Raw genomic sequence first — 9698 nt, 5'->3', positions numbered from 1 at the left:
AACGGATGAACACAACCGTGAACCGTGGGGGGTCAAGTTTGTATGACAGTACTTGCTATAAAAAGGCAACGTACGATATATGTATTTATTTATTTATAATATAATATAATTTATAATGTTAAATAGAACATGAAGATAGTTGAAATGTTCCACAATGCTCATACCGATAAGAATGATGTATTTGTTAATGACCATGCAGAACAACAATACGTAAGTATTTAATTATAATTTTATCATATAATTAAGTGTTTATTTATACTTAATTGTTAATCATTTTTGGAAAACACAATATTGGTTAGTGCAAGAGCTCTTAGAACAAACACAAGGGCGACAAGGTGAAAGAGATTTAACACCAATTGAAGAAAGAGCTACTTTCAAGAGAGTATTAGGTGAACGGCGTGACCATATCAGAGGCATCGGGCAGAAACCTTCTGCTATCCCGTCGATTGCACAACCATCGCAACAACCACTGCAGTTATAACCATCACATATAAAACAAGATTATTTAATTTCAATAAATGCATGTTGATTTGGTAATTTTGGTTTGTGGTGATTATTTGCTAAAAGCTTTGGTAATTGGTTTTTTTTTCCCAAGTGCAAGAAATAGCAATGTACTTTGGTTTTTTGTCCCTAGTTTAAAAATAACAATGCACTTTGACATCAATAAATGCATGTTGATTTGGTAGTTTTTTATGTTTGATGATTTAACTTATAACTTTATATATGATGTTATTTATTATGTAGTTGGAAAATCTTTGGGTAATGCTCAATGAATCGACGTGTAGGGAGGAACTTTCTGCGTTTATTCAATCGGGGAAAAATCAAGGAGGAAACGGGGGGAACGAAGATGATGGTTCGTTGGATAATTAGTTTGTGTTTTGTATGTTAGATTTTGTGACATGTTGGTACTTGTTGGAATTATAACACTTTGGTTGTTTATGTTGGCATGAAATTATAACACTATTTTGTACCTAATCAGATGTCGTTATGTAAAACAAAAAAATTATGCATTTAATGTCATTAAGTATTAGTTTTTTTGCACCCGAAAGTGTCTATTTAAAAAAATTGAAAAATGTTATTACTGGCGACAAGGTTATTAGCGGCGACAGTGAGTATTACCGGTGACATGTCGTCGCTATTGGCTTTACGAGCGACATTTCTAACCTTTACCGGCGTCTTTTTTCGCCACTAATTCTTTTTTTTTATTGTAATGGAATTGAAGTTCATGCCTTGTGATATGATTCACAAGCAAAAAGTGTTTGACTTCCTCACCCAAAAAAATCTAGTAACCACATATTACTCTAATACATTCCTTATAATAAGAATGAGGAATAATGGTTTTCTACTTTCTTCATTCAAAGTCCTTTAGGTGTACTATTTCTCATTAGCATAAGTAGAGAATGATATGGACATGAGTGGTATGGACGCTATAAACTTGTTCTTGTTGGATATCACTCCCAGTGATCTCCACGACGTACAAACTCTGTTGAATGCAAGAAAATCAACAATTCCAAGTTGCCTTATAACTAATGAAAGCACATCATTAGGAAGATCAGGAAGATCTAACTAAGGTGCCACACACCATTTATTATAATCCTACTACATGAGGAAGAATTGACCAAAGGTGCCACACCACCATTGATATTCCCGGTCCCTACCCTATCCTTGATTTTAGCCTAATAGGGATCCCTACCCCATAAATATGTATGTGGGGAATACCCATCCTCGATTAAGGCGAGTCAATTAGGTTCCCTATAGTTCCCCACCGGATCGACTGAAATTTACATGCCTAGGTTTCACCATATTAGCAAACATTATGCCTCTAAGTCCAAACTCGTTTATTTTCGAACACATTAAGATTTGGTTTAAAACTAAACAACTTGCAGGATAACAAAACTCAATAAAGAAGTAGTTGTTTTTTTTAAAACTCCAAGCATTTCCGAAACAAGTTTGATAGTATCCCAACTTGACTCCGGATAATTCGTAACCCGATTATGTTCCGCAAGGTTGTCATAAAACATTTCTAAAGTATCTTTTAGACGTAATATTACTCGGTGAATCTCCAACACCAATGGAAGCCGAATCCATTGCTTGACTTGAGAGGTTTTTATTTTTATTTTTATTTTTATTTAAGAGAGTGTTTTCGTAGTTTGAGTAAGCTTCAACATCTAATACCTATATATACCATCAAGGAATGGTTAATACGGAGCAAAGGGACCTAAAACAAAATTGGTGCACCTCCAAATGGCCACAATATCGTTAGAATAAACCAAAAAACAAAACAGTAACAATAGTACACTGCGTAAACAAGTTCCGCAAATCAGATCTCACTAAACTGGTCCCAACAGCTATAACTGGTGCCATTGGCGGTTCGATTTCTGAACCGGATCGGTTCATCGTGAACCGATTTAGGTTTCCGAACCAGTTTTTTTGTGCACGTTTACTAGCCATTAACAATGCCCATGTAATTTACTCACCTCACCAAAATTGTGTAAAAACTCATTTATTTCCAATTTATCTACTCTGCTATATAAATTGACCCCATTCAATAACAAATATAATAGATTTATTGCAACAAGGTTCAAAAAATTAGGCTATCCACTAGTAGCATATTATTTCAAAATTATCTTTAACTAAACTCTTAAAACTCTACTAACAACATTCTAAGCTTTAACTCATCAAACTTTCCATCTCCATGGATTTCTCTCAATTGAATGAACATAACATCTGGCGTTAGAAACCTTGTCTTACCCATTTACTTTGTGGCAACAATTTGTCCATTAATTTCAAGTAAGAGGAATCAATTTACACCACAAGAACTTAAATCTGGGTTTGTTGATTAGAAGCCAACTTGCCCCCACTATTTGGTTGAAAAGCATACTACAGGCAGGGCCGACCCATGGCAGGTTCATCATGTGCCTGTGAACAGGGCCCAAAAAACTATAGGGCCTAATATTTTTTAGCATTTATACTAGAGTATGTTCGTTCCATGGCCCAATAAAATTAGGTTAGTTTTTTTATTGCTCCATCAACCGATGCAGCAAGGAGGGAGCAGGATAATTTTTGGGAAAACAAAAAAACTCTTTGGTTTCTGGTTTCTTCATCACTAATAACGCACACATGGGTGACAGGAAGCATAAGTCGATTCCATTCCAATATCAAAGACACAAGCGATCAACAATCTTACTTCTTTTTCTTTCTTCTCAAAACTATGAAGCTTACCAACGATTTCAGTTCTAACAAAGCTTACCAACGATTTTAGAAGCCTCAGATTTGTTACCTGCTTGAAGTTTCAAAATCAGAAGGTAACATTCAACTTTAGTTTTGTCCTTTCTTTTCCTGATCAATTTTTCTTTTTTCAGAAGCTGCAAATTTCTGATCAGTTTTTCTTTTTTCTTTTTCTACTACTTCCAAATTAGTAATCAGTAAATCGGAGGAACAATGATATGAGTTTTCGTAAATCATAACTCAAAAGGAACAAGGAATTAAGGTAAATTCTGATTTGTAGCATCGAAAATCATAAAGTCATTTTCGGATTTCTGATATAATATCATTGTTTTGCTTTTTTCCTGATAATGAAACATATCAGATGATTTCGATTTTTTTTTTTTTTACAGTTTTGATACCCTCTTGGTGATTTGAAGTGTGGAAAATCTAGAACCAAGAAGCCAATAATATAGAAGCCATTTTCTTTTTTGTGTATTATTTTGATTGAAATTTTAATTTTATGTATTTGCAATAGGAAATTAAAATTTATAATATTTTTGCTTAAATCTTTGAGGTTTTTCAAAATTTAGGGCTCATTTTTATTAAATTGCAATGGGTCTTCGAAATCTCCGGGCCGGCCCTGACTACAGGCATCATCCATTCTCACACTATCCTTTGTTTGATAAACAAGACTATGTAACAAAGTAACAAGAGCTGCTATACAAATTATGACACCAAAATCATGTGCATACAATTTTGTATTTGATTCATGATAAACTAATGGTTGTAGTGAGAGAAAAATCATTGTGGGAAAACTAAAAGACCAACAAAAGGTACGGCATTCCGAACAAAATATATATCATGCCAATGCGCAACACATAATGCATTAGGCATAAATGAAAAAAAAGAAAAAAAAAAAGAATATAAAATGATATATAATTGACATTTGCATTATTGCATACACCCGAAGCAAAAAGGGTGAGCCAAAACCAAATAAAAAAAATTGAAGATGCTGATTACGACAATAATGGTTCTATAAAGCCTTGACAATGACATTTCTAAGAAATGTCTATAATAAAGTCAAAGATAAAGCTGCTAACGATTAAGTGATCACTCATGTATGAGATCAACATTCAAACAATCAAAGAATAAATACCAGATTTTTGCATGAAACGACCCTCCCTTTCCATTTTTATCAGAAACAACATATCTTCCGTGGTGTGGGGGAAGGGAACCAGAAATAAACTCGATAAGAAAGAAGGCATATTCTTCAGCTTTCTTTTCACGTGACACGAATATCATTTGGTCAAGATCTATCTCATGAATATTGTATGGATGTTTTTTTGAACCACGATCTATGACATAAAGATTTTCACCAGAAGTCACAAATCCCGGATATCTGAAATTTGGTTTCGGAAAATTCTTGGTTTCGAGTAACACCAATTCAGCTTCTGGATAGAGTTTCAATTCACATAGCTTCACTTCATCTGATGTAGAAGCAGAGTGTATGGTATATATCTTCCCCTTGAAAGCATGTAAATCATTGATAGGGGGGAAAGGGAAGGAGACATAACGCCATCCTACTTTACCGGCTATACAAAACCATATTAGATCACAATCGCATCTAGTAACCACAACCAACACCCATTCGGATATTAAAGGTGAAAAGACGAGGAAAGGTTCTGTATCTCCAGGGCAACAAGAGTATCCACAGGGAACACCAGGAAAACGAAGTTCATGCCTTGTGATGGGATTCACAAGCCAGAAGTCGTAGGGTTCCTCACCATAAAAAATCAAGTAACCACAAGTTACTCCAACACACCACCTCCTCATAGCAGAATAGGGAAGAATGATTCTCAATAATATTCTTCCTTCAATGTCCTTAAGGTAGTAGAACCCTTTCTCTTTAGCTTCTGAGTAGACAGATACAGACATGGGTGGTCTCGACACTATAAACTTGTTCCTATTAGAAAGAGCAACTGATCTCCATGACTTACAAACTCTACTGAATGCAACAAAATCAACGACTCCAAGTTGCATCATAACTAATGAAAGCACATCATGAGGAAGATCTGACCAAGATGCCACACCACTATTGATTGTAATCCTGCTATGTACCTCATCACACTTCTTTTCTGTGCATGCATCATCATACTTCTTTGTTCTACATGCATCATCATACTTCTTTTCTGTGCATGCATCATCATACTTCTTTTTTCTAAGCATACTCCTTCTCTTACCCATTCCTACACATGCAGAAAAGAAATAAACATTCAAGACCTTTGTATAAGAAAAAAAAAAGGTATGATCATCCTGTTTTTAATTAAATACTTATCTTACTGCCAATTCACCCAAAATCATAAAGCTGAAATATATACAATCGAAGAAACAAATGCTCTTAACGAAAGGCCAAATCCAATCAAGCCCTAGACAATCTAACAAACTAAGGAAAACCACTTTATCTGCACACTATTTTAAAGATAATCAGTTTCATATTATCATATGGGTTATGAATTATGACCCAATTTCCCTGATTAAAAAAAACAGAGCTATTGGATTAAGCAGAAAATCAGGACAAAAGAGACTAATATCATATTAATCTTTCATGATTTCATCAATAATCATATATGGATTCATTTGTATTTAAACTAATAAAACTTAGAATAAAGGGAAAAAAATTCAAAAACTAATGGGAACGTGACCAGAATCATATAAAACTGAAATAGATCAATCCATGTTTATAAGTGAGCAGTACAAAAACATAGACTTATTCACACTTTAAAGTTTAAACCGAATATCATGCATGCATGCATGTAAATTATTTGTTCAGTATGTATAAGAGCATCTATTTTAGAGTTTGTTACTATTCACAATAACCAACTCTGAGGTTATTACCATGATAGAAGCATATCACTTATTTGACTTATTTGGTTAAAGTTGTGGAAATATGATTAGGCAAAAGTAATATACCAAAGGTTGACATCGAGCTCAATATGCAGCAAAACGTTAATGTTTAAATTTGATAATATTAAAAGTTACAAATCAACAGATCATCACCCCGTTAACGTTCAATTAATCCTCTAGAAAACAAGCAAAATTGAGAATTAATAATGCACCTGATTGATACCGATCGAGAAGTTATGCGGATGGTTTATGAAGTAATCGCCTGTGATCAGTAGATCCTACGACGATTTCTTGGATGTCCCTGCCGCCGCTTCCCATTAACACATTTTCTTGTAAATTGCAACGTTATTAAGGTATCTCATGGGCTAAAATGGGCCCAAAGTATCTGTGCCCCAGAAAGAACTAGAAAATAGTACATTAGTACTTGGGTTGGATAGTTGGTTGCTCAAATTGTATGGCTTCTGGACCCAGGGCAACGAAATATTTTAGTTTTGAGAGATACCGTTTTAAAATTTATGGGGAGTACGACAAAAACTTGTCTTGCCCTAAGGAAAATACAAACAAAATTACATAAATGGTTATGTGTTTAATAAAAACTCATAGGTTTAGTCACTATCCTTCTTCTTAATAAAGGTGGCCCTTGTGATCGTTGGTGTTATGCTATTTTGCTTATTATGATGATTTTGATGTACTCTTGCTCCGGAGGCGGATTGCTTTTAGCTGACTAACTTTTTAGCAAACTATCTTCTTGTCGGCCTTTCCATTTCCCAAAATATTTAGATGACTTTCTTAAACGTGTCTGTCCCTGGTATTTATGGGAATTATTTATATGAGCTGTGTCTTATCATTCTTTCCTTGCCATGCAACGGTTCGGTGTATTAAAATCCTTATTTATTTGAACGATGGGTATTTCAGGTATGGATTTTGGCTCCTGGGCGTAAAAGGAATAGGTGAAACAACTCAGAGGCCAAAAGTGTCAAAATAGAAATTGGGGAGCATGTGTCGCACGTAGCGGGTGCGCCGCACAGATCTTTGTCGATTCGAAGATATAGCGCGCGTCTTGGCCTCTGGCGACATGCCCCAAAAAATCTTCCTCTTTTCTCTCTATTGGTCCCCACACACAACAAGCACGTTGCGCTTTTGGTGTTTCCATTTCGATTTCTCGATCTTTCCATTGTTAAGTTATGTATTCCTTCTAATCTTAACACCCTTAGTTCACATTATATCTTTGTGGTTTTGGGGGTTTTGAGGTTTTTTATGATATTTTTGACTTAACCCTTAATACTTGAAATTAACTAGTTACATCCTTCTTATATGGTCCGATTATCAAACCCCTATGCTTAATTCCCATTAAATCGACCTAATTTGCTAAAATTTTGGATTTTTAGGGTTTGAGTGAAATTCTAGGGTTTTGCTCAAATCCTTCATTTAGGTGTTTGTTTGCTAGAATTATTCATGTGATGGTGCAATGGTCGATGACGGTAGCAAATGAATGTATTAAGCGATCGGCGATGGAGGATGGTGGAAGACGATGAAGGAAAACAATGGTGAGATAGCGATGGAGAAGAGGACATAACGTGAAGAAGGTGGGGTGTGCTGCCGATTTTCTTAAAATAACCAGATTAGGGTTTTGTAGTTAAGTAGAGAGAAGAAAGAGAGAGTGAAATGAGACCTAAATTATAGGAATTTCTATTTAATTAAATTATATGGATTTTCTATTGCACCCTTCTTGCCATTTCAAAGTTACATATTTAGCACATCAGTTTTATAATATGCATAAATGGCCCAATTAATAACAGCTATAGATCTAATTATTTACAAGGATGCGATATGTTCTCGTGTTCTCAACTTTTTAAGTGTTCTCTATCTATCTCTCTCTCTCTCTCTCTCTCTCTCTATATATATATATATATATATATATATATATATATATATATATATATATGTATATATATATATATATATATATATATATATATATATATATATATATATATATATATATACATATACTAAGTGAAAACCCGTGTAATACACGGGGCTGATTACTTAGATAAACAATAATACATAGTAAATGACTTAATATAAAAAATAAATAACAAAATTCAAATATATGTATATCAATAAAAACTAAGAACTAATATTCATATTGTTTGAAAGGGTTGACATTTTAGTGACAAACCTAATTATAAAACATTAAATTTTGGATGATTTGTTTGAAGGTACATTGCCAAATGATAGATTCCTAATTATAGCATTATACTTTGAAAGTACATTGTTATAATTTGGATAACCAAAAGTAAAAGATAACAGTTACAACAATGTATTTTTAAAGTACAATGCTATAATTTTTTAAATTAGTCGTTATATTAATGTAAAAGCACTAAAATAAACAAATATTGAAACCTCTCTTTGACTTTTTATGTTATTATGTGCAACATTATGTAAGAAGCTTCAACATTTTGTCAATTTCTGCACTAGTTTTTGTGATCAAAATAGTGTGCTCAAATTGAGCTGAAGGACTGTCATCCTTTGTTAAGGTAGTCTAATTATCTTCCCATCTAACAAAATCTTATGTTCCAAGTGTAAGAATTGGTTATGCACAAAATAACAACATACTTTTCTAAATTCTAATAATTTTTTGTTAATCTTTTTTTCATGCGAAGCAATCACTTAATTATCAATAGTAAATGTTTGGCCTTCAATCATGCTACCAAGCTTCTCATTTCCTTTATAACAAATAAATAAAAGTTTAAAAAATAAAAACTTTTTGTAAGAATATATGGTTAGGTTTTAGTAAATATTCATCAATTCTAGTAATCATCAATTTTAATGACAGGAGTTGAGAGGAAAAAAGAAGAATGGAAAATAGCTAAATGGTTACTATCTTAAACTCTAAATACATTAAACCGGATTTTTTGGCTTAACCCAATAAATCAAAAAGAAACAACCACTTGAAATCTCTGGTAACAATTTTGAGCTTACATATATGTATGTGATCAAGAACAGGAAGAGATGATGATACCTCTAGACGCCTTAAAGGTGTTCTTCACTTAATTGGTGTTGAATCTAAAGAACACATTAACAATTCGTAAACAATGTTTTAAAAGATTGATGACATTGCACTTGATCTAAATGGATGTAATCACATAATAAAAATCATCAACCAAAAAAAGATGACAGTTTTGCCCTTTGACAGAAATGATTAAACCGATAATTTAGAAGGAACAAAAAGTATTTTATTATTCTTTGAAAGTGAATTGCTATAATGGATGTAATAGCATTACAAAAATCATCAAGTTTATTTGTGTGTGTGCACTTACCGTAGCTTTCTGCTTAAATACATGAAAACCAAAAAAAAAATAATAAATGGTAATTTTAAATAGACATTTTAACCAGAAAAAAAAAGATGTGATGAAGGATACCCATTCAATGTTTATAAATTCTTGTTGACCCCTTTAGTGTTCACCAAAACATAGTTAATTCAAAATACCAGTTTCATGATCAAACTGCAGAGATTACATAGAGTTACTTTTACCCATTATATATCAGGTAAAAAAGATCATTCTTAATACTTACCATCCATT

The 9698-nt window shown here is 33.2% G+C and overlaps 1 long non-coding RNA gene across 1 annotated transcript; it reads left to right on the top strand.

Annotated features, from left to right (window-relative positions):
• Nucleotides 1-3010: 3010 nt before the first annotated feature.
• LOC111900525 (uncharacterized) lies at nucleotides 3011-3775 on the top strand. The gene is made up of 3 exons (XR_002853236.2): nucleotides 3011-3305; nucleotides 3420-3490; nucleotides 3618-3775. It is a non-coding gene; the product is annotated as an uncharacterized LOC111900525 (long non-coding RNA).
• The last annotated feature ends 5923 nt before the right edge of the window (nucleotides 3776-9698 follow it).

This window comes from Lactuca sativa, chromosome 7, assembly GCF_002870075.4.
Source record: "Lactuca sativa cultivar Salinas chromosome 7, Lsat_Salinas_v11, whole genome shotgun sequence".
Lineage (NCBI taxonomy): Eukaryota > Viridiplantae > Streptophyta > Magnoliopsida > Asterales > Asteraceae > Lactuca > Lactuca sativa.
The sequence above is the reverse complement of the archived record's forward strand: the minus strand, read 5'-3'. Positions and strand labels throughout refer to the sequence as shown.